This window comes from Mauremys mutica, chromosome 2 (assembly GCF_020497125.1).
Source record: "Mauremys mutica isolate MM-2020 ecotype Southern chromosome 2, ASM2049712v1, whole genome shotgun sequence".
NCBI classification, from domain to species: Eukaryota; Metazoa; Chordata; order Testudines; family Geoemydidae; genus Mauremys; species Mauremys mutica.
In genome coordinates, this window is record NC_059073.1 from 242,730,846 (window position 1) to 242,756,686 (window position 25,841).

General features: G+C 42.4%; 1 long non-coding RNA gene across 1 annotated transcript in view; it reads right to left on the bottom strand.

Annotated features, from left to right (window-relative positions):
- Nucleotides 1–523: 523 nt before the first annotated feature.
- LOC123365335 overlaps nt 524–25,841 on the bottom strand; it is a 41,990-nt gene continuing 16,672 nt past the window's right edge. The window contains exons 2-3 of the long non-coding RNA XR_006577531.1: nt 13,233–13,489; nt 524–1,571 (exon numbers count right to left, since the gene is read on the bottom strand). This is a non-coding gene — a long non-coding RNA (uncharacterized LOC123365335). The remainder of the gene's footprint in view (nt 1,572–13,232; nt 13,490–25,841) is intronic.

Sequence of the window (25,841 nt, forward strand, 5' to 3'; positions counted from 1 at the left end):
TGTCACTTATTTCTATAGTTCTCCAGAGACCAAAGAGCCTCTTCCAGGCTAGACAGGACCCAGATTCTTAAAGTAAAAGACAAGCAGGATAAAATGTAATGCTCTCCCCAAACCAAGACACCCATCTAGCCTTCTTCATGCATTATAGAGCAGCAACTGTGGGTACAAGCCCTTTTTCAGGTTATTTTTAAGTTACTTTGAACAGAGGAAGAAGCATTAAGGGCTTCTGGGGTATAGCAGGTGTGATGAACTGGAGAATTATGCATTTGTGCATCAAAAGCACAACAAAATCTACTCAGTTATATTACTGAAGTCTCTTTTCCTTGTTCCTGAAACACAAAAGAATTCAAAGCTATTCTAGTTCCTGAATATTTTTAGCATGACTGGTTTCTTACAATGTAATTGTTGGACATACGGATTTCCCTTGGCAGAAAGCTATATCATGTTCCAGAAATTTACTGTAACTAGAAAGTGAAAACATTATTTTGGTTTCCTATGTGTACTGATAATGTAATATGCAGTATATACAGTGGACCAGATTCTGCTCTCATTTGTACCAATCAAAACCCGTTGATTTGGGTAGAATTGCATGGGTAGAACCAAGAGAAGAATTTTGCCCCAATGTGTTTGCTGCTTTTAATCTCTTTTTCTCAAGTTACAATAAAGCATAGTGTGCCTTTGTGCAAATCCTAGGTTATCTTTTAAAGAATCTCTCTAATTCCACTTTATGCAAATATGGAAACACAGCAGCTGGGTTCTAATCACGAGTACACATTTAATCTTACTTGCAGAGTATTTCTGACTGACAGACCATCACAAAAGCTAGCTATGAGCCTTGATCTTGGTTGCTGCCCCATGGAGTTGTAAATATCAATGATGTCACTGTTGAGTAGTATTCTGGCTGCCAGCAGAAATCTTAAGTACGTGATTTTAATTAAAACCTCAAGCTTGATTCTCAACTTGTGCAACCCCACTGACTTACAGAAGTATAACTGACAACACTGGACCTTTTCCAATTTAACAGAATTCTTGTCTCAGAATTTGCTGCCAAGTGGCTCATTCTTTGCCACCACTGAATTTTAGCCTATGTTTGATAGCAAGAGCACTTTCCATTACAAAGGACTTATCCAAAGTCCATTGAAGCCTTGGGACCACCACATAACTATTCCAAAATGGAAGCCATGCCCCAACCAATTAGGTCAGTAATAGATGTTTAGAAGGTGTTTGCTGTTTTTACACTTTGAAGCATATAGAATTATAAGTAAGTACTAAAAATCCTTTTTGAGCTCCAACTGGAGAAGAGAGTTGTTGTAGTATACTTAGATATCATGGTGATGGGCACCTCAGAAAGACTTAAAATAGATTATATTGGATAAATAGAAGCTGCCCACAGTCACTATCTTGGAGCTGGTCTAACGGCCTAGTAAAATGTCACTGGCCCCAGAAAATTTGGCAAAACCCAATGATCTCTCCCATCGGAGTGGTGCCATTTAAATGACCATTATTACAGTCCTTTGTTATCCAGTTGCCTTTCTTCTGATTGCTTGCTGTTCCTTCTGATTTTGCATCATCTGAAAAAAATGAGAAATTCCGTTGTAGTATCCTTATGTAAGTCATGTATAGAAAATAACAAAGAGGTACGAAATCAAACTGAATGCATGAAGCACTCCACAGTAGACTCTGTTCCAGCTTCAAAAGATTCCATTTTCAATATTTTACATAATGTGACATATTCCTAGGAACAAGCAGACAGCTATTTAATGGAAGACCTTCCCCTCCACCCCCCACCCCCAATCTTAAGTTTAAGTAACAGAGCCATGTATAAAACAGAAAGAACAGATGAAGGAATTAGACCTCAATAATAAAGGTAGTTTTGAAGGTGAAAGCTTGTATAGAAGCTTCTCGTTGCTTTCAGTGAGGAGCAAGACACAGGGCAGAGCCGTCCCGTCCATAGGATGGACCAGGGCAAACGCCCCAGGCCCCACGCTTTGGGGAGCCCCACGCTTCAGGAGGATGTGGGGGGTCAGGGCAGTTCGGGAGGCTAATGGAGAGTAATCTCTCCCTAATGATCTGAAAGAATGATTAAAAATCTAACACAACAGTTTGGCAAACTAATCTTAAATGAGTCTGTATAAAAGGTGTAGAAGTGTTTTCCAGATGGTAATAAAACATTCCTGAATTACATGACTTCATCATTGAACATGGTTCAGTCTTGAAGTTTAGATGGGACTGAACTGCTGTTTAACTATTTTTCTGAACTGCACTACACCCCTTCTGAATTCTTAATGGTGTAGCACAGATCAGGAGCACAGTTACAACACAGCCCATCAAACCAAGCCCTATTCAAAGCTAGTCAGGAGGAAACCACTATATAACAGGGTCCTTCCAGAGTAGATGAGATGAGATCTTTCTCTTCAGAAGCAGATTGAGAGGATGTCTACACTACAAAATTAAGTCAACTTAACTTACAGCAGTTATACAGTCACGGCCGTAATTACATTGCTTGTGCATGTCTATATTTTGCTCCTTATGTTGGCGGTGTGCCTCCTCACCAGGAGCGCTTGTATCGATTGCACTGTCAGCGTAAGGCATTGTGGGACAGCTTCTGAAAGTCAGTAACAGTTGATGTAAGCAACTCACTGTCTACACTGTCACTGCGTCGACCTAACCACATGGACATTGACTCTATGCCTCTCAGAGAAGTGACTCATAGAGTCAACGTAGCAGGGCAGTTACGTCAGCAGGAGCGAAATTTTAGCATAGACACTTCCATAGTTAGGTCAACGTAAGCTGTCTTTCATTGACCAAACGCTGTAGTGTAGTCCAGGCCTCAGTGTAATTTAGGAAATTACAGTGTAAATAGCATTTCTATTGCATCATCTCAGGAACAAATACAACAGAGTGACTCAGAGGAAGGTAAACAGGGCTCTACAAGGTGGCAGAATATAAAGGAGTGAAATCTTGGGGTGATACTAGGATCGTTGTGTGACCATGTGACAAAGCCAGAGGAAAATGTATGTGTCATTAACGATAAATCCATGACATTTGGCAGGCTTCTTTAAGACATCTGGGAAGCAGCCTGATGCTGTAGTGATTTCCTTTGCCTTGGAAGTGACACAGTTGCAAAAGAGGAAATATTATTAAATGCAACCGGAAATCCTGGATCATTGGTAAGGAGGCCTAGCCAAAGTCTCCTATTTAAGCAGAACGTAATAGGATTTTTCTCTGAAAAAAAGAAAAGAAAATATCAGAGTCAGAGGAAAAGCTACCAGCCCTTCTGTAAATATCAGTGGGGATACGAGACATAAAATTGGTTTTTCATTCACACTCACATCCAGGCCCAGAGCTCACTATTTATAAGGGTAACTGTAGCATGAGTAAATCTGTCTGCATCTGCAAAGCATTGATAGTAGGGCTGTGCCTACACTAACTTCTCTTTCCTGAAACTTCCCCATCGCTGTTAACAGGGGGACAGTTCCAACAGTGGGAGCAATGAGGGGGAGCGGCAGATAGCTGGCAGCCTTTAACTGAAGTGTCACGTAAACCTTCCCAGCTACTTTATATGGTTAGTTCAAAATTTCATTCAGAGCATTCATAACCACTTCTAACTCTATACAAAAACCAACCAACCAACCAGAATAGACTCATCTAACTCTATACAAAAACCAACCAACCAACCACAATAGACTCATCTAACTCTTCTACATAGTAATGTTTCCTTTACTCAATGTCTCCTTCTGCCACTCAGTGGCCATCACTTATGCATTTCATTTTCTGTTGTGCCTCATGACCAGCCATTCTAAAGTTGATACTATAAAGTGAAGGATTGAAAGCCAGAAGCCATGTCACGTGCTAGTAAGAATGTCCTCTGGCCATTACAAATCAGATGAGATGGGAGACACTGTCAGCTCAGAGTCTTATCCTAATCTTTCCAAGGTGATCCCTAGTGCTTACAAATCTGCAGTGAACTATGTGCAGGAAACTATCATGCAGAATCCAACACCTACTCAAATAGTTATATAGTGTAGGAAAGACAATTACAGTGTTTCTGAAAATAGCAGATCGCTTTCCTTAATAGTGTGAGCTGCTCAGCCCAAAATGGTCATGCAGTCATTATGAGCATCCTCCAGGTATTAGTGTTAGATTTTACATTGGCTTCCAAATTGTAAATACCAGTAGGAGCTCAAACAATTCAGCATATCTGACAGCCTCTGCTCTAGAGAATCCTGGGAATAACAATGACACTGTAGGTGGGATAGGGCAGGATGGACAGGCCTCAACATGCTCGGTGTGGAATTTGGTGTAGCTGTTGCCTACACTGAGCCTGAGTAAATCAAAAGCTGTTCTTTCCTCCATGGTCTTACTCTAGAATGTTGAATTGGTGAGCTCCGAACACACACTTCCACGGGCACTATAAAAAGTATTATCAGAAAGACCATTTTGGAAATGCTCTGCACTCAGGAAAAGCGATTTAGGGGGAAGGAATGACTGAATACCACCAAATCTGGGCCTGACTTCTGTGGGACTACTCAGATGACTAAAATGGCAGTCTAGGGCCCTATACTAGCAAAATAGCACAGGTACTTTCTTAGAGGTTAGCACTATAAGAGAATGTCTGGAATTAAATGGCAAATACAAACATTGCATATACCAGTGCTGAATCAGAAAGGAAATTGCTGGTAGGTTGGCTAATTAAAGGCAGGCACATGCCTCTGCTGAAGGTTAGATTTGTTTTCTCATTATCCTCGCAGACAGGTAACATAACTCAAAGACTAATAGGAAATTTAACTTTGACAGTCTTTGATCACCTCACATCTAGACTAATGGCACATCACACAGTGTAACTGCAACAGGATGGGCTGGGCTCTTTCCACTTTTGCCATACCGGTGGCGTATCACAAGGCACCCTGGATATAACTGTTACTCAAGCTCTCTCTCTTTCAAGTTCTGTTTTATCCATAGATTTTTAATCAGGCAAGTAAAATAATGTAGGGTCTAATACACATCAAATTAAATTATGACTACAAAAGTGTGTCTCTCGGGGGAAATTTTCAGCAGGGTGAGCAGGGAGTGAAGCACACCTCTCTATTACCATTACCGAGAGTTCTGCTTCTTAGTCCTCTGCTGCAAAGTAAAAATGTACCCCTATGCCAGCATCTTCAAATTCTAATCCTACCTTCGAGGGCAGGGGTCGGCAACCTATGGCACACATGCCAAAGACAGTACATGAGACAATTTTTAATGGCATGCTGCTGCCTGCCAGGGTCCTGTGCCATTAAAAATCCTGCCCAGCCCAGCCTGGCCTGCTCTTCTCTGCCCTCCGCCCCCCACTTGCAGGGGCTGGGGGCAGAAGCTTGGTCCTGCTGGCTCCCCTGCCTCTTCCCACAGTGTGCTGGGTTCCTGCCCCTCCTCCTCCCCCTCCCCATCCGTCCCACTCTCCCTGCCAGCCGATCAGCTGGTAGCCCTTGCGAGGGAGGCGGAGAAGCGGAGTCAGAGTGCTCGCTGCTCCCAGCAGAGGCAGAGAAGAAGCATATACCCTCCAGCCCCCTGCTGTGAGCACCCCACACCACCCCCTCTGCCCTGTACCCCCTCTCACGCCCCCAGCCCTGAGCCCTGTACCCCCCTCACATGCCCCCAGCCTTCTGCCCCAACTCTTGCACCCCCACCACATAGCCAGCCCCCCCACATCCCGACTCCTGCACCCCCCACATCCCCACCCCCACCCTGAGCACCAAATGGGAGCTCCTGCACCCTCCTCTCCAACATTCTCACCTGCACCCCTCACACCAAAATGGGAGCTACCCAGGTAAGCGCTCCACACTCAAACCTCCTGCCCCAACCCTGAGCCCCCTTCCTCATTTTAGCTCCTGGCCAGACCGTACACCCCAACCCCCAGCCTGCTCCTTCACCCCCAGCCCTGTGCTCAGTGCACTCCCACCCTCAGCTCAGTGCAGAGAGAGGGGAAGAGAATGGGCCAGAACCAGGGAGAAGGTAGGTACCCACTGTATGTGGGCAGGGCCGGGACCCCAGACCGGCAGCGAGGCCGGGAGCCGGGATCCCGGCTGGCAGGAGCCAGTGGATGGAACCCCTGAGCGACAGCGGGCTGAGCCTCTCAGCCCACTGCCGGTCTGCAGTCCCGGCCACCGGCCCTATACAGCCCGCTGTCAGTCTGGGATTCTGGCTGCTGGCCTCTTGCCAGCCAGGATCCCAGACGCAGGCCCCTCTCAGCCCACTGCCGGCCTAGGTGAACAGAACCCCAGACCAGCAGGGGGCTGAGTGGGCCCGCAGCATAAGATCAACATTTTAATTTAATTTTAAATGAAGCTTCTTAAACATTTTGAAAACCTTGTTTATTTTACAATACAACACTAGTTTAGTTATATAATATATAAATTTATAGAGAGAGACCTTCTAAAAAACATTAAAATGTATTACTGGCACGTGAAACCTTAAATTAAAGTGACTAGATGAAGACTTGGCCACCACTTCTGAAAGGTTGCCGACCCCTGTTCCAGGGGCTTAAAACATGCCCACTAGGTTCCATGAGGAGGCGGATTCTTTCAATCTTTAGCACCCCGCTGTGGAAGACAGGGACTCAGGAAGATGTGAGGCCAAAGTTACACAGTGAGAGAAAGTACAATGCAATAGCTTTAGGGATAATGCTGCTTTCCTTATTCTATCAACATCCCTTGTCCAATGCTAGAAGAAACCAGTTCTTCCGATGATTCTTGACTAGGATTACATGAGTGGGACAGCCCAGAGTAAAGGGCAATATGGAGTCTATTCTGCTTGAGGGGGCTTAGATTGCCACCCAACCTCCCAGGTGTGAAACGAGAGATCACCCAGCACTCCTCCATGGAGCACAGGCTACGCTGCCCCAGCTCCCACGCAGCAGACTGCTGAAGGAGGAAGGAGAGACCATGTCCCAGCTCTTCTCTGCTCCTTTTGAGGCACCATGTGCTATCAACAATCTGAAGTCCCCAAACTACCAAAGCTCAGGGACTTCCGCAATTCTAACTAGCCCCTACACAGGCAGTGCAAGAGAGAAGGGGGTCTCTTTACACTTTCCCATGCCTCTACTGTGCTCTTGTAATAAGGACCAGGAACAGCATGAAAGTAAGTTACTTTGACACCCATGTTTCTTGCTGAGTTGTTTTGGGCCCTAGCTAGGGAGCATTGGCTTGTACCCTTGTTACTATGCACATGATAGAAGAAAATCCACTGTCAGACATGCAGTTTTATTTTACAAATACCACAACCACAAATAAATCAGTGCATAGATAGCTGGATGTTGTTTTTGCCCAATGAACTCACCTTTCCTCTATTTGATTTTAACACAATAAAAAGAGTGCAAATTAAGAGTTGGCAGGTCCTTTTTGAACTCACAAAAGAATAGAAGCAGCAAGTGACTTTTTAATACTTGGTTAAACCACAGCAATTCTGAAAATGGTGCTATATCTTTGAGAGCTGCTTCTTCCTAAGACAGTTTCCAACTACTCTGTGATTTATTGGGTCTATCTCCACTTATCTACTAATTTATTACTTATTTACCACAAGAGCTCCAAAGTATTGTTCTACCCTGTATGATGACTTCCCACAGTAACAGGTACTATAGTAATTTTATTGAGTGCTGTAGCAATTTACACTATAAAAGGGTAGAATTTAATACAGAATGATAGTCTTTCTATAGTTTTTTTTAAAAAGCCATAGATGAGAATCATATAGCTAGGATATAGCTTACTATTAAATTTTATAGGTTTGTCCAAAGATTATAGAAAATGTATCATTTGATTCTATGGGATTTTCCCACAAGGGATTAGATTTTTTGGGAAAAAAATCTTTTTAAAGTAGTTGAAAATCACATACACAAAATCTGATTGTGGAACAAAATATCTCTGACGCACGCTGACAAGAGTGAAATGACAGCTTGTCTGAGCATATCTTGTTGCATGCAGCCTCGTCTATACTAGAAAATTAGGTTGGCATAAATACATCACTCAGGGATGTGAAAAATCCACCCCCCTGAGCAGTATTGTTAAGATGACCTAAATCTCCATGTAGACAGCACTAGATCAGTGGAAGAATTCTTGTGTCGACTTAATTACCACTGTGACAGTACACGCCATATTCTTTATGGAAATATGGCTATGATATGACTATGGTATAACTAAGATATACTTTATGCAAGATGGGTCTTGTAAGATATCATTGGAAAGGTTATAATTTACTGAATGTGTTTATCCAATTTATATGCATGTATCATTTTTGTATCTGCAGCTGAGAATATTGACCATGTCTCTGTATTTCAAATGTGCTACATTGGATGAGGCCAAACAATGTTAGTGGCCTATTGAAGAAATGCATACAAGCATAAGGATTACCCCAGGAACTGTGCAATAGAAACCTCTCAGAGATAGCTCTGCACAATGAGAACTGTTTGACCCAGGTCACAGCAAAAAAGCTTTCCAGCAAGTGGGGGGAAGATATAAAAGAGGGACAATGACAACATGAGGGGTCCTCACTCTTGCTACAACAATGCACCTGAAAACACCCGAAGAACAAAGACTGAACTGTGAGAAGTGATGGTCCCAGGCTAAGATCTTTAACCTGTGTATGAAAACCTGGGAAAGCCAAGGCAACTTGTGCCTTAAGAATCTGCCAGCCTGTTTATCACTCAGGGTGAGAATTTGTTAATTTGTATCCTACCTATCTAGTGTGTTAAGCTCAGTCTGCGGCTTTGCAAACTATTTATTTATTTGCAAACTATTTATTTACGAAGGCAATCTGCTTTGTTCTGTTTGCCATCTCTTTAACTACTTAAAATTCACTTTTTGTAGTTAATAAAGGTATTTCTTGTTTATAATAAAACCCAGTTTCTATAATTTCTAACTGGGGGGGAGGGGAGTCATGCACATCTCTCTTCACATTGAGGAAGAGGGTGGATTTTTAGGAGCCTGCACAGTGTAGATTTTTCTATACAGTGCAAGACAGTTTTATTTTGGACTTATCTCCCAAAAGGGGCATGCACGTGAGTGCCGGGGGAGCCCTCTCACACACAACTGACTTCAGTCTGTGAGTGGAGCAGGGTGTGGCCTTACCTCTGTGTGTGCTGCAAGAGGCCGGAAAGCCTAATTCAGAAAAGCAGATAGAGGGAACCCTGGCTGGTTGAGCAAGAGAGGCTCAGTGAAATCCCAGTACATCAGCTGGCACCCCAGAAGGGGGATATAACCCATCACAACTGCCTCTCAAGGAGTGGATTACCTACACCGATGGGAGAACCCCCCGCCAGCAACGGTAGTGTCTACGCTGGAGTGCTACAGCAGGGCAGGTTTTAAGTATAGACACGCCTATCTTTCAGGAATCCTGACCAACATGTGACATTTCATACTCAATGACTTTAAAGAACTAGGTTCAAGCCTGAATTTAACTATGGAAATTGGATCTTGCCTTGAGTCTGAAGTTTCATATACAAAGCTTAACGTGGTCAGAGCTCTAGCTTCCCTCTTCAATGAAAGTAAGCAAATGAGCCCAGTGAATTGTAGATTTCACTTGTGCATTACCACAAAGAACATTTCACATCAGAAGCAGCAAGAAACTAAAACACTGGCAAAATGAAATCTCCTTACACGCAGTGTTTACCCGGAAAACACAGGCACTAAAGAGAATGTCAACTGCAGCAGCCTGAACCTTGTTTGTCACTAGATTAACTACGGAGCTGACAAGGACAATGACTCAACCATTCATGTCCATTAGGCTCACTGTGAAAGTTCCATTCGCTTACCAGCTGGCCTGGCAGACTGCTATCTAAAGATGTGAACAAGTGCAATGTTTAGAGGCAGACTGGCCCCATTGCAATTTGAAACCAAAGCTGCAATTAATTATGTATGGAATGTGGCCGAGCACTCCTGGCATTGTAATCAAATGAGACCACACAGAGGAAAAAAACCACTTCATAATGCACCATACACTAGAGAGAGAGATTTAGAGTTCCCATAATAGTAGGAAATTAAAAAGAATAGTGATCAGTGCATCATTGTTCCTAAGAATAGGTAAACAAAAACTTTATATGTATAGTTGTGCTGATCACATCCCCCACAGCAAAGTGTTCCTGATTGTGCACCCTCTTTTCATTTGGCTGTTTGCAAATTGGGGGTCTGCAAGTTCCTGCCAAACCTCAATTCCAGTTGACTTTAAGTCATATTTTCACCCTGTATTGTCAGAGTTTGCAAGAACTCAGGACTTTTGAGAAAGAGCCCACATTCCTATAAACATACTGCTCTGCTGCTATGCTTGGAGACCCTGTACGCCCATTTCTTTTGCATACGAAATGATACCCTGATTACACAAATTGTAATGGCCATTCCTTGAGTCATCCATTCCGCAGGTGCAGGCTGGTGATGGTGCATGTATATGGCAGGCTAGACTTGGCAAGCTGGAGGGGTGCTGGCTGAAATGCATTGATGGTGGGATCAGTTATATGGGTTTCATGTTATCTGGTAATGGCTATGCAGGTGGCCAGCAGGGACTGCTGGGATCATTAGCACCTTATTTGTTAAAATCTCGACCCATGCCTTCAAACCTACAAATTGTACAGTCAGTCACTGTTATTCAAAAGTGCCACTCCAGTAGCACCTAGAGCCCCTATCAAATCAGGACTATCGTGTTAGCTGTTGTACGTACGTACACACAAGAAGAGACAGTTCCCCAAGAATTTACACTCTAAACAAATAAGACCAAGGATGGGAGAAAACATATTATCCCCGTTTTACAGATGGGCCACCTTCCTCTTCTTAGCGTAGGTGCAACGTGCCTCAGGTGGCACGTGACCAGGATTAATCACTGAATTTGGTCTGCTGGTTAGATCATTAGCTTCCCCAGCCTAGACCGGGAAGCACAACGCGAACGCTGATCCGTGCCCTCCATGGGCCATCTGAGCCACAGAGATGAAGTCCTCATAGGGGATCAGTGACAGAGCTAGAAATTGAAACCAGCTAGCAGGGTCCAGTGCCTTAACCCTAAACCCATTCTTCCTTGTCTTCTTTTCCTCATTCCCAGCGTCTGTTTGTTATTCCCACTTGCTGAGTCTTGTCCTGATTTATCTGGTAAACTCTCAGAGGCACGGATTCCCACCTATAATGTATTTGTACAATGCTGATCTGATTGGAGCTTGCTGACACTGTTGCAATATAAATCAATAAGATGTCCATTGCTTTCCATACCAGATCGGTGAAAACAAGGGTTCAGTGTTTTACTAGCTTTGGATAGAAGCGACTTCATGGTGGTAGGACCAGAAGAAGCCAAAACAGGGACTGCTGTACTGGATTAGGGTGGGGAGTTAAAATGGGGCCCAAACTGCCCCCCCCCAAGGATCTGCTCCCCACTTGATGGACCCAGATGATGCCACCCCTCCTCCCACCACATGGCCCTGGGGGAAATTTTTAGAGATAAGCCAGACAGAGACTCCAGCCACTAGGAGCGGAAGCAGCCAAAGCAGGAATGTTCAGAGAATTTTCTCAGTTCTGATTGGATTTCTGTGCCCTGTGCTGACTGGCTACTTGCTCCAACCTTCCCACTCCCCCACTGCCTTCACCTCAGCTTTGTTCCAAACCTGCCTCTCTTACCGTCTTCTCCCTGCCCCGTCCCTCTCACCCCCCTTCCCTTCATTTTTCTTTCCATTTAGCTGATCCCCTCCTAACTAAGCTCACCCAATATGACATGACATGTGCTGCCATCACATAGTTCACTCTGCTTGTGTCTTTCATCCTTTCCCCCACCCTGTGTCTGTCTTGTCTATGTAGATTGTAAACTTCCCCAGGCACGGATCATTTTATTCTGTGTTTGTACAGTCCCTAACACGGGGGGGGGGGGCTCAAATCTTGATTGGCCCTTAGGCACTACTGTAATAAACATGATTAGTATTAACAAACAACATGCCTTGCAGCTGATTATACACTACCAGCCTAGGAACTCTTGGCTCAGGATAGTACAACTGCTGCCGGTATCAGCAGTGGTAATTTACTTAGGGTATGTCTACACTATGAGGCAAGGATGTGATACTTCTGGTCATGTATACATACTCGTGCTAGCTCTCAGTGTAGCCATGGTAGCACTGGGAGCAGCAGCGGCGGCGGCATGGCAGAGATATGCCATGTACAAACCCCCTGTGGCCATGTGGCATGGCTCAGCCATGACTCTGTTGGCACTATCCAGGCTATTTATACACTGCTAGTTATACTGGCACGAGTACATGTACACAAGCAGTGGAAATCACAGCCCTAGCTCACAGTGTAGACATAGACTTGGAGTACTTTGCAAATGAAGGAACATGAGATTGTTCCTCATCTAAGTCAAAATACAGGTTGACAATTCATGGAAAACAACATCCACCCCTACCACCACATATGCCATACCATGGAGGAACCAAAACTGAAGTGGACAGAGACGATAGGGCCCGTTTCCATCCTTAGCACTCCCCTGCACAGCATTTAAAAACCAATCTGCTTCCACCTGAATTTATGAACACAGGCATCACTGAAACGAACAGAACATTGGATTCCAGTGTAATATGCAGTGAAATGGAGAACGTGATGCTGGTTTTAGAATAGTGAAATGTGCTGCGAGAAGCGTTAGGATTTCATTTGGTGATCTGTTACAAGGTAAATAAATTGGTTTGTTTACGTATCACTGGCAGTACAACTGTTTCCAGTGTCTTGACAAAGTTACATGCTGAAAAGTCAATTTAACAAACAGACAGCACAATTGTACTAACCAGGTATGGCAGAAACCAAAATCCCTGTAAAGAAAAGTTTAACAGAATCTATTGGCAATTACTATAAAGGAGTGGAAATGGTACATTTTTCTTCATGTTCTCCCAGTTCTGGCTGTAATCAGGAGGGAACAAGAGAAGACAAGGCAATCTATTAAGAACAGGCTTGAAAAACACCCATCAGGAATGGTCTAGCTATACTTAATCCTGCCTAAATGCCGTGGGATGGGCTAAATGATCTCTTGAGGTCCCTTCCAGTCCTACATTTCTATGATTCTGTGTAACATCCTGTGATGTGCTCCTGTACTGAGGTGCCAGTGCCCACTGCACCTATGGAAGCCACACAAAGACACCCAATACCAAGACCATATTTACACACAGTCTCTCATGGTCTCCCCAGGGAACTCCTGTGGCCTCACATCCCTGTCATAGCGAATGTAGTCCCTCATGCCTTCAAGATCTTCACCTGTCTTGGTGCCAACATCCCACTAGTATCTATCTTTTTCCTCCTCAAACTTCTGTCTCCTTGGATTCCTCTCATCTGCTTGGTCACTCTCCTTTCTCAGTTCTGTTTGCAACTTCAAACCAATAGCATCCCTGGTCTTCTGTTCTTTGGCTTTGAGAGACCTCATTGGCAAATAGTTTGGACCCTCTACTATGAGCTGGCATCAACAATTTTGACCCATAATAGACAACCATTTCTGTCTTCTCTCTTGGTGAGATCTGTGAGGGGAAATGTAAGCAAAGGGTTAACAGGACTATTAATAAATATTACATAGTTTTCAGCTAGCATACTTCTTACTAAGAAACATTACTGTCCTTCAAAGGAGCCTTAACTTTCACATTCCTCAGATGGAGGATGCTCAGCATGGTCCTAGTTTCAAAATGACACCAAAACATTGGCCCTTAAAAATAATCCAATAAATACTTAATACAACCTAGCTCTTATAGAGTAATTGTCATGAGTAGCTCTCAAAGCGCTTTACAAAGGAGGTGAGGATCATTATCCCATTTTATAGATGGAGAAACGAAGGCACAGAGTTCTGAAGTGACTTGCACAAAGTCACCCAGCAGGCCAGTGGCAAAATCCAGGAATAGTAGCCTGAGCTGTCTCCCCCACCCTATTAGGTTCAAGGTCTGATGTAGAGTTGCCTGCAGTGTGGTTGTAGCTGTGTCGGTCCCAGGATACCAGAGAGACAAGGCGGGTGTGGTAATATTGTTTATTGTACCAACTTCTATTGGTCAGAGACCAATGCTTACACGGAGCTCTGCTTCAGGTCGGTCCAAATAGTCTAACTTAAGCTCGACTGTAAGATGCAGAAAAGTACTTAATGAAGGTTTCTGGATAATATCTCTTTGCTAAGGGTCTCTGGGAGGGAAAGGAATACTGTTAGATTAAGGGGGGAGCTATGCTGATAAATTCACTGTCGAGTTATCCTCTGACACGTTAACCCAGGACACCCTTCTATTTTGTAGAGGAGCAATGAGGTTCCATGGGGCCATGGGAATAGCAGCCTTTTGAGAAAGCCTCCCTAAGTGTTGCAGAGTGGCAGCGTGTTGAAAGGCCTGGTACTATTAAGCAAGTGTAAGCACAATGGTGCCTTTTTTTTATTTATGTGGCCCCCATAAATGGGGATGGTGGCTAGCCAAGCACCTCACACTCGGATCTATTTCTCTGCAAGACAACCCTAGGAGGTATGAAAGGGCCGTTATCCCCACTTACAGGTCAGAAATTGAGGCACAGAAAGGCTAAGGGGCATCTTTCCAAAGTATTTAGACACCTGACGGTGCAGCTGTCCCACTAAGGTCTTGGCTACAAGGCACTGCAAAACACGCCACTGGGGTGTGATTTGTAAAGTGCACTAAGGTTTTGCACACTTACTGTCCTGTGTAGACCCTGCAGGCACATTCTAAAAAGGTCCCTAGTTCACAGTAACTTGCCTGGTCTATATGGGTAATTAGAACTTTTTACAAATCATATCCCCGGGGTGCATTTTGCTGGTGGCAGGTAGATAAACCCAAAGTTTCTATTTTCAGTTTCAAGGTCCAAAATACCTTGGAAGTCTGGCAGTTTGGTGACTTGCCCACAGTCACGTAGGAAGTCTATGGTGGAGCAGAGAACTGAATCAGGGTCTGTTAAGTCCTAAACTTGCATCCTAACCACCAAACTAGCCTTTCTGTCTGTGTATGCTTGTGTATCTTTGTGAGCAGCTTCACATTTGGACAGGTGAGGTATTAAATGCAGGTAGAGGGCTGCAGTGGTGCTTGGCAGTGCAGAAGTACTCTAGAGAAGATTTAAGACACTGAATGATTTACTGGTACAATTTAAAAAAGGAAAACAGCAGTAACAAAGGTAATCTCTTTGCTGCATGGAGCCTGAGTAACTAATACTCAGAATCACAAAAGAAACAGATCAAACAGTTTGTAATTTAAATTTTCTACCAGCAGAAGCAACCTTTCGCAATATACATCTGATGCTTTCCTACATGCTTAAGTAGGACAAGCTGCTGCTGATGCACAAAAATAACCCCATGAGAAATACTTTGAGACCAGGTGACACTAAAAGCAGACACCACAAAAGCATGAATAGAAGGGGTGCGGTTTATTTTCTTCCACCTGAATGATGCTCTGGATTTGGGATTTAGATTCTAATTAAATCAAAACTTGGTTTGGGATTTAGATTCTAATTAAAACAGGACAATAAATACTGATGCTGCGACAATGTTTCTCTTAATTAAAGGACAGAACAACCTGCAGTTAGGTTAGCGTGGTTCTACTGACTCTTCCTTTGAGTGAAAAAGCTAGGAAATCTGCAAACAGGTGAAAACATTTTAAACCTGGGATTTGTCCTCCTTTGCCCACCTGAAAACATCATATGTAAAAACAACATGTAAAAAGGAAGTGAGAGAGGGTGGCAGGTGCTTTTCTAAGCAGGCTTGATGCTGAAAACAGAGCGGGGGAAAGCAGACTTTAGACAAGACAAAGTGGTTTACTTGCAAATTAAATATTAGAAATAAACCAGAACCAAGACTCTGGATCCCAACATGCAGGTTTTGAGGAAGTTCAGAACCCCAAACCCAATGCAAACTTTACATTGTATCTTGATTTCTAGAATGAGAAGCAAATTCTGGGATCCAAAGATGCTTAAATGTTGGTGTTGGACTCAAAGCTGAATCCAGCCTTTGCAGTAATTAGATCACAGACGTCTTTGCTTGTAGCTTAAAGATTTGTTTTACTGCTTGCACTATTAAACACCTGTGTAATTTATGGTTATTTGTAATTTTCATTAGTTGTTAATGAACACAAAATAAATCTGTTCTGTCTGTAAAGATGGGGGGAAAGACAGCCTGTTCCAATTTGAAAGGGCATTTTGTCATTGCTACTGCTGAAAGTTATCCTTCCTGGAGTTTTACTAGGCAGGAGAGGCTTTCCTTGAAACCAAATACAGTAATACCAATCTGTTCAGAGTTTACAGCAACTGCTCTATTTTGTATACAACTTGTTTTTCCTGTTTCCCTGAAAGTTGCTTCATTGGAACATAAAGTAACGTGCCTGAATACTTTAAGATAAACTCCCCACAACAATCTTGAGATAAGACTGCCCTCCCTGCCAGAGAATGGCCTCCCCATCTGTACGGTATTTTAATGTTGACTTTTGGCATTTACCAGCACAACGCAGCTAATACCAACACTGAACAACGTGTTTATAATAGAGAAAGGAGAAGAAAAGAAGTGCTAATGAGAATTTAGCTCATTGTCATCTCAGTTTTTCATGTATTCAGTTATTTGTCATTTGCTTATATCTTCTGACTGACAACATTCATGCCAGCTGCTAGCTGAATGGGAACTTTCCAGCTACACTTAAATAAACTGTTTTTCTTCATTAGATCTTTGTACAAATTCATTCTGGGAAGACTTGCAGACTGTCATTAGCCAGGCCCTGTCTTTCAGCTCTACTACCACAGACCCAAAAGGCTTAGATATTTGCTCTAAAAGACTTTCCCCATGTTTGTTCATTTAAAATAAAAGAAACCTTTTCTATCTGCCTCAGGGTTTTATACTGCCATTCATTCTTGTAGTATCCAAGCACTTTCAGCTACTAACAAAAAAACACTTGACAAAGGCTAATATTTTTGGACATATTAACAAGACCATTGGATGTAAGATATGGGAGGTAACTATCCCACTCTACTCAGCACTGGTTAGGCCTGAGTTGGAGTCCTGTGTCTGGTTCTGGGCACCACACTTTAGGAACAATGTGGACAAATTTGAGAGAGACAGTCCAGAGGACAGCAACAAAAATGACAAAAGGTTTAGAAACCTGACCAAAAAGGAAAGGTTAAAAAAATCTTTAACATGTTTAGTCTTGAGAAAAGAAGACTGAGGGAGAACCTGATAACAGTCTTCAAATAGATTTATAAAGACTGATCAATTGTTCTCAGTGTTCACTGAAAGTAAAACAAAAAGTAATGGGCTTAATCTGCAGCAAGGGAGATTTAGATTAGATATTAGGAAAAGCTTTCTAACTACAAGAGAAGGTAAACTCTGGAAAAGGCTTCTAAGGGAGGTTGTGGAATCTCCCGTTATGTTTAGGCCCATTTTAGGAAAGAGATGGAAGGCTGAACTGGAATTCTGGATCCCAAACACCCCAAACCTGGAGAGTATTCAGATCTAGAATGCCATTTTCCAGGTTTTCAGACTAGCTCCAATCCCAGAAAATTTCAATTTCAATTTCTGGCATTTAAAAGCATGCAAATTAGGTCCTGTCACTGCACTTTCCCTCCTTTCTGAGCCCCATCTACTGTTCCTGTCTTCTGGAAGGATGGCCCACAGGCCTACAATTCACCATCTTCTTGGGCTCTTCAAAGAAGAGAGCACAGGCTGGCCACTCCCCCTTATTGCCTCTTTAGGTCAGCCTGTCTCTGCCATAATTCCAATACAGCTTTTCAATGGGTAGTACAGTTACTCTAATCCCCTCGATGCCCTCAGGAAAATAGCACAGTCTGCTTCTTGCTACTAGGCCACATACTGAGCCTTTTCACCTGCAGCAGCTCCAGGCATCGGCGCTCCAAGCGCGTGCCTGGGGCGGCCAGCCGCCGGGGGCACCCTGCTGGTCCCTGCGAGGGCGGCAGTCAGGCAGCCTTCGGCGGCTTGTCTGCGGGAGGTCCCCAGTCCTTCGGATTTGGCGGCTTGCCTACGGAAGGTCCGCCGGTCCCGCAGATTCAGTGGCGGGTACGCTGAAACCGCAGGGCCGGCAGACCTCCCGCAGGCAAGCCGCTGAATCCACGGGACTGGGGACCTCCTGCAGGCAAACCACTAAAGGCAGCCTGCCTGCTGTGCTTGGGGCAGCAAAAAAAAAAAGCTAGAGCTGCTCCTGCTTTTCACACTTGCTAGGAAACAACACAGATGGGCAGCACCAGCAGTGCAAGAATAAAGATATGTCTGCACTACAGAAACTATATTGGCAGAGTTATGTCAACATAGCCCAATAGCGTAGACACAGCCTATGCCAACAGAGGGGTTTTTTTTCTGTCAGGATGTATCTATACTAGAAATGCTACCATGGCACAGCATTTCTAGAGTAGACACTTACTACAGTGACTTAAGGGGTTCTTTCATCATTGTAGCAAATCCACTTCTCTGAGAGGCAGTAACTAGGTCAACAGAAGAATTCTTCGGTTGACCTAGTAGTTTCTATACCAGGGCTTAGGTCAGCTTAACTATGTCTCTCAGCGGTCTGAGACACATAGCTAAACTGTGTGATATAGCTAGGTCAACCTAAATGTTGGTGTAGATCAGGCCTTAGTGTAGGAATATCACCTTCCCAAACCATATTAGTTATGTCAACAGAAACACTCCATCAACATAGCTGTGTCTACGTTGTCATAGCTATATCACTCAGGGGTATGGATTTTTTACACCCCTGAAAGACATACCTATGGTGACATAATGTTCAAAAGTAGACCAAGCCAGTGTTGTCAACTCAATTTCATTTCAAGTGCCATGATATTGGTGTTTTTCTTAAAGCCCCAGCTCCAGGGGTCATGTGTTGTGTGAAAATCTCAGCTTTTGTTTAAACAAAAAAAAAAGTTTCTAGCTCTCACCATTGTTGAGAAAAGCTTGAAAACATGCATCTAAAGGCTCAAAAGAAAAAAATCCAACATTTATTATTTTTAGAATCTCATTATTTTTAAGCCACTCCTGATTTTGGAGGTGTTTGTTCGTGATTATTGAATGATTGGGGTTGGTAATACTTCAGAGTCCCCTATTACCTACTGCTCCTTTGGTATAGGGAGATCAAGCCAACACAGGAGAGGATTTGTAGCCAATGTCCCAGAAGGCAGCAACAGCAAATGGGTTCTTTGGGGAAGAGAAGGCAAAAAAAATGTCATGCTCACAAGATCTCCACCATTTTAGAGAAAGAGGATGCTGGATCTGAATTCCTATCTAGATCACTGTCATAGCTGGATTATATATATATATATTCCAGGAAGAAATGTGAGTGTGTGGGGTTTTTTCCTTCTGGGAAATCGACACAGATTTTTTCCCAATTTACAGTGTCCTCTGCCTGTGCCACAGGTAACATCTCACAAGCCCATCCCATCCAAAACTAGATATGGCCTGGCTCAGTGAGGTCCCAGGCCGTGTGCCTCCAAAGATAGATTAAAAGATTGTATATGTTACTTCTGGTAGAGGATACTGTAAATTGTGAAAAATCTCAGTGTAGATTTCCCAGAAGGAAAGAAAAAACAAAAACAAAAAAACCCACCACACTCATTTCTTCCTGATGAAGTAAAAAGCCTTTCCTAGGGGTTTTAGGAGTGGCATTTATGACTTCCAGAGAGCAAGTTCTTGACATTAAGAATGGTATATCTCTTTGCTCTAAATGAAGCCAAATTAATCAGTCTAACAATACAATATTTTGACAAGTGAAAGACTCAGAGCAAGTTTAAACAGGAATCTTTGGGTATGTCTTTTATATATAGCAGGATCTGTATCCAAAAAGCTATGGGTGTTACTTCCAATGCTGAGTATAATTACTGGTTAGCATTTTCTTTCAAATTACTTTGCTTAATTTAATCATTTTTCTACATTTTATTTATTGCACATCAAATATATTGTTGCCTTGCAAAAGGCCAAATTGTAACTTCCTGTCAGTAAGGGAGATAAGCTGCATAGGCATTGAATGGACTGGAGACCTTTAGAAAACAATAGCTGTGACGGGTTAATATATCTGAGGAGTAAAACTGCTCTTTTGTATAATGTAGGACTGGTGAAAGGCGCTGGATTGAGAACCATGCAGAACCACCACAGGACAAGTACGGGCACTAGGGACGGTGGCAACCATAGAAACAACACGGGTTGTGGTGGATTCTCATCAGTAGAAATTTTAAAATCAGGATTGGATTTCATTTCTAAGAAAGATATACTCTAATCCACAACAAGAATTAATTCAGGGAAATCCTATATAGTTATAAAGGGTTCAAATTGGGTGATCACCATGGTCCTTTCTGGCTTTGTAATCTGTGAATCTATGAATGTGAGCTTCCCCACATTACTCTCCAGCTACAGCCCAGTTCCATTAGGTCCAGGCATCAGGACAAGTCATCATTGGATAGTTCCCTGTAGCAGCACTCTTCTGCACCAGAAACCATTCATTTCTGCAGCAATCAGGCTTTCATTAGAAGACAAACAAGCCATCAACCATGATTGTGAATGTTATCTCCTAAATGTATACCCATACCTTGCTCACTTATCAAGCCCACAGATAGGCACAATAATTCTGAGAGGGAGAGGTGAATGTCCTCCATTAACGTGAATGGGGAGTTCATTCTGCAGCCCAAGACTGACAATTCAAAATAACAACATGGTGCCAGATTGTCCCCTCCACTTCTGTGAGCAGTCAGGTATTAGTGCTGTCATTCTCAGTAGGAAAGCCTGGCACTGCATCCAGGTGGTCTTTGCATGAACTAGGCCTCAGATAGAGAGAAAGAGGCTTATTGGCAGAACTGGGAAGATAGCCACTAAAGAGAATGATGCAATGGAAAACTTCATGAGTGGAACTCACTTTTTTCAGTCCTCTGCAGGTTTCCCCACCTCCACATAGTAAGGAACGTAGCTATGGTTTTCTATTTCACACATCATTTCAGAAGACATGACAATATACTCGTCCTTGGATCACAAATGAAGTTTATATACCATAATGCCACCTTCCCGCCCCCCCCCCTTTCCATGTCATCCATCCTGAGGGATGAGAAGGTAATTCAGCTTCCATAGCCATACCTTACACGCATTCTGCTCAGACAACTTCTATGGAAGGCAATGGAAGTGCCACATTCATTTCATACAGGATCAAGCTCTCCATTTAGTTCCTTAGGCCAAATAAACATCTGTCACATGGCAACTATTAGCATTTTTCTGCAAAGGAGGAAGGACAAGAAAGTAAGTTTTTAACTGACTTAATTAAAGTCATGAAGAAAAAAAAAACAGAAAACATATGGTACCTTATCTTTTTCTTCTCCCTTTTCCCCCACATATTGGTATTATGTTACAAGTTGCTATTATACTGTAATTAGCAAGATGTCAATGAAATAGAAAAATGCTTATTCCTTTCAATTTCTTCAATATCCTCATAAAAGAAAGCAGGATAGGACAGACACAAATAGAGCAAATTTCCATTTTTTTCCACCAAGGTTAATGGATGCTAAATGAACTGTAATAGGTCTGTACTGAAGATCAGAATGAAAGAGATTGTTAGCTATTAATGAATGATTCCAGAGTGTAAAACCTTAGAGCATATTCTTTATCTCCTTGAATACAGCAGACTGTTTTTCATTTACCACAAGGACTAAATTTGCCAATTCTTTTTCTGGCTCTCAGAATGATTTTCAGTACACCTAGAAAAAGGTTATGATGTTTCAAGTAGCTCCTGTTAGCAGTCCGACCATCTCTTTGAAGAGTAGGGTCCTTTTTCTCCTCTCACCCATGCTGGCGTAACCTGGGATTAACTCAAAGGAGCTACACCAGCATAAAACTGCGAGAAGAATAAGGCCCTAGATTGAAAGGTGACATTCCTCCAGGGTTTTCTTTTCTGTGGGTATTTTCTATAAAAGTTCAGGTGGAAGGAGGCAGCTTTGGATCTTGCTGCAGACCACTGAGGTTCCAAGATGCTATAGGAATAATTGAAGTATTAATGATTATTTACAGAACAGATGGGGTCATCAAACAGTCTAGAAACAGAAAAAAAAAACAGTTCAAGACCACATCTGTCCATAAGCTTGAGATTGCACTGATTTCTTCGGTCCTTATTCCTTCACTTTTTACAATGAAGTTAGGAAGCACATTGGCTGTTACAAGATGCTCCTTTCTTGGATAACCCCTCTTCCTGGATAACCAATAACATAACTCCTTATCCAGTTTGCTAGTAAAGAGGATTATTGATTTCTATTTAAAGTCTATCAGCATGCGCTTTTTCCTTCAGATATATTTTACCCATGAGGCTTGAGCCACAACATTCATTTCCAGGGCTGGGTCTGAACTTTCCTGAAGTTCAGCTGTGATCAGAACTGGTGGAGTTTTTTCAGGTCCAACATTAAAACCAGATTATGCCCAGCCCCTGCACAGTTCCACAAGGGAAACAAGAAGGCAGAGGGAGCCCCACTTTTCTCCCCACAGTGCCCACTGTGAAAAGGCCAGAGGCCATGAAAGTCCTTGCACTTAGGGAACATAAGGATTCCATAGGATGAGCACGACTGTAGGTGTTAGCCTATACATAAACAAGCTGTGAGGAATGGAAGGGAAGCAGGACCCGTGCCAGCTCTGCTTGCCAATCTGAGGAGGGTAAACCAATAGTGTTTTTGTGTTGTTCTATAAAAGGTATTAGCTTAAGATATCTTGTACTTCTGTTAGAGCAATTCCTTGCATAATCAAGAATCATCCATATTATTATTAACTATTTCCCCCCCATATGCTAAGGCACAGGTAAAGCATGAAAAGAGGACATCTGAATCCAATTTCAGTGGAGTTACATCAGGGGTGAATTTGGCCTTTTGATTTTATAATTAAGCTACAATTTCATTTTGATTTTTTGCCAGATATGTTCCTGGAGACAGTTACTAAACTCATACAATTAATCAGAGCTTTTGGGCTTCCAGTGGATGAATAGCCCCCAACCATAAAGACATCTCTCTCATCAGCCTATGTTGATGCAGAATCAGAACAAGTGATTTTTTTTTACATGAGTCAATCATTAAAGAATATTTATCTCATAATTTCAGGGCCTGGATAGGAGAATATTAATTTTCTTTCTTGCAGTTTTGGGAAAATGGAAGAATTGGTATCTTAAAATTACCTTGCATGACGCAACTGATCATGAGACTACAGGTCAGGCCCAGAAATTCATGTTTAATTTTATTCACATCTCAGCTAAACCAATAAACACAATTCTATTTTCAGAATTAAGTGTAAGATTACATCTTCGATTACATACAAGCCTGTTGGTGCCAAACAATGGCTCCAGTCCCATGAAGTCATAAGCGTGAGCATAGCTATTGCACATTAGTCCCATTGAAGTTAGTGGGAGTGCTTGCATGGATTAAAATATGCACGTACTTATGTCTTTGCATGAGTAGGGCCAATATCCATTTAGCTCCCAAAAGGACATTATGAGGCTGCCTGGATGCAAATATAAAATGGAACATAGCAAAAAGTTACAAGCTCAGAAGCATGAGTGAGAAGGTGAAAGTATTATGGTGCTCTATTTACTGAACATGTTAGATTTGTGTTGGTGTAAGGACCAAGCTAGACAGGTTGCAACTCTACTATTAAGTTTTTAATGTAATCATTTCCAAAATTTTTCCTTGTTTTCTACAAATGCTAAATTGAGAAGGGTGGAACAGCTGGACTATGCCCTCTGACAAATTCTTTTATGGCTAATAAAAGTGTGCCCTCAGTCAGGACTGCATAAAAACAGAGAAGACAAGCCCTTCAGGAATACCACAGTAATTAGGGTGACCAGATGTCCTATTTTATAGGGACAGTCCCGATTTTGTGGTCTTTTTCTTATATAGGCTCCTATTGCCCCCCATCCCCATCTCGATTTTTCACACTTTCTGTCTGGTCACCCTAACAATAATGTAGTTGGACAGAGGATCATTTTAGCCATCCATGCACAAGAAATGATAGTTCTTTTGTTGCTGAAGAAGTCACCAAAAAAAGTCAGTTAAATTCTCAAAAATGACTTCCAGAGGCTAGACAGAAATGAGTGAACAATTTATCAACCAATTTATCAGATTACATGTTCTTATTGAGGCTAGATCTCTGCATATGTACTCTGGGGACCTTTTAGAAGCAGAGATTAATTTAACAGAGTTAGAAACCTCCAGTGAAATATTTTAAGATTACCAGTAGAATTTGGAAATCAGGAGAGATAAATTGATAAGCCCCCAAAAGTTCACATGGACAAAAATATAGTGTCAAGAAAAAAGTGTTTCCTTTAGCACTGAGAATTCTGACAGGGCCCCCCAATTGGCCAGGGCCCATGGGCAGAGGTCCTGTTGGTCCATTGCTAATCCACCACTGTTTGAACTAAATGACTAAACAACATTCCAAGGCTGTCACCTACTGTAACACTATTAATACTGGTCCATTCAATGTTTATGCACAGTTCAATTTCTTGATGTAAATACATTTCAGTTATTCTTAACATTAAGAAGTTTCTATGAGCTTATAGGAAACTAATTTTTTATTTGCCTTTATATGGCATGAATAAACACAGATTTACAAATCCTAGCATGCAAATTTATCATCTTATATGACAGGGATAAATCATGAAGGCAAATTGTACATCAAAGTCATGAAATGGGCTACAAATGCAATAAAAAATAAAAGGTATTCAAAATTTTAACAAATGGAAAAGGGCCCCATTTGGTCTAGGGCCGGCCTTGGTGGGAGACCACTGGTTCAAAATGCTCAGCATCGCAAAACCTAAGTGCCTTGTACTTATAATTCCCACTGCAATAGTGGGAGTGCTGCACACTACCTTGCTAGGGGCAGCAGGCAGGGAAAGTTGTAGCTGGTGTGAGTGAGAGAGAGCGCGCAGAGTTCCCACCCCTAAGAGTGTGGGTCCTTTTCTAGTCCTACACTAGCACGGGCTATAAAAACAGCCATGGGTCTACCAAGAGGGAAAGCCTCCAAGAAGAATAAGAGGGGGGAAAATAGCACCCTTCTTTCTTGGTTATTCACTTGGTTAATCACTACTTTGATTATTTGTGGCCAAATCAAGAGGTCTTAGAACATTCTGGTGTGTGTCATGTTAGGCTACCAGGAAAAAGAATAACTAATATTGAGACTATACTTGGCTGAATCAACTGAACCCTGTTGGCTTGAAATGAGAAAGAACTGGGAGAAACACCATCCCTTTGAAACAATGGAGTGATTAGTTACTAGAGACAGAGAGAAGATAAATGAGAAGGACTTTCCATTTGTTTAATGTTTACCATTCAAAGTCTGCTTTGAACACTAAATTTTAGTCTCATAAAAGGAAAATAAAAACCACTGGGTTTCCTTTAATGGATTTATTTTGTTATTGTGGTTTCTAGATATCTCAACAAACACTGGGGTCCCATTGTGTTAGACACTGTACAAACACATAACGAAGGACAATACAGGTCCCAAGCAGTTTACAAGTGAAAATACACAAGGCAGACAAAGGAAGTATTATCACCTCTACTTTACAGAGGGGAAACTGAGATACAGAGAGATAAAGTGATATTTCCAAAGTCCCACAGGAGGTCTGTGGCAGAGTCAATAACTGAACACAGTCCAGTGCTTATTGCAAAAGAAAGCACCCTTCTTAATTGGTGCAGTTTAAAACTGACATTGCACTAGTACTCAAATAAGAGTACAAGAGGGGAGAGATGGAACACTTCAACTGTCTCCTGATTTTAGTGAAAAGCTCAGACAAACATGCATCTTGTTTCTCACTTTGATTATGGTCAGGTGAGATTCAGATGCATTTCCAGTAGATTAAAGTCCAGAGGCAAGAGTCTAGTACTGAAGGAGTGTCTATAAGACAA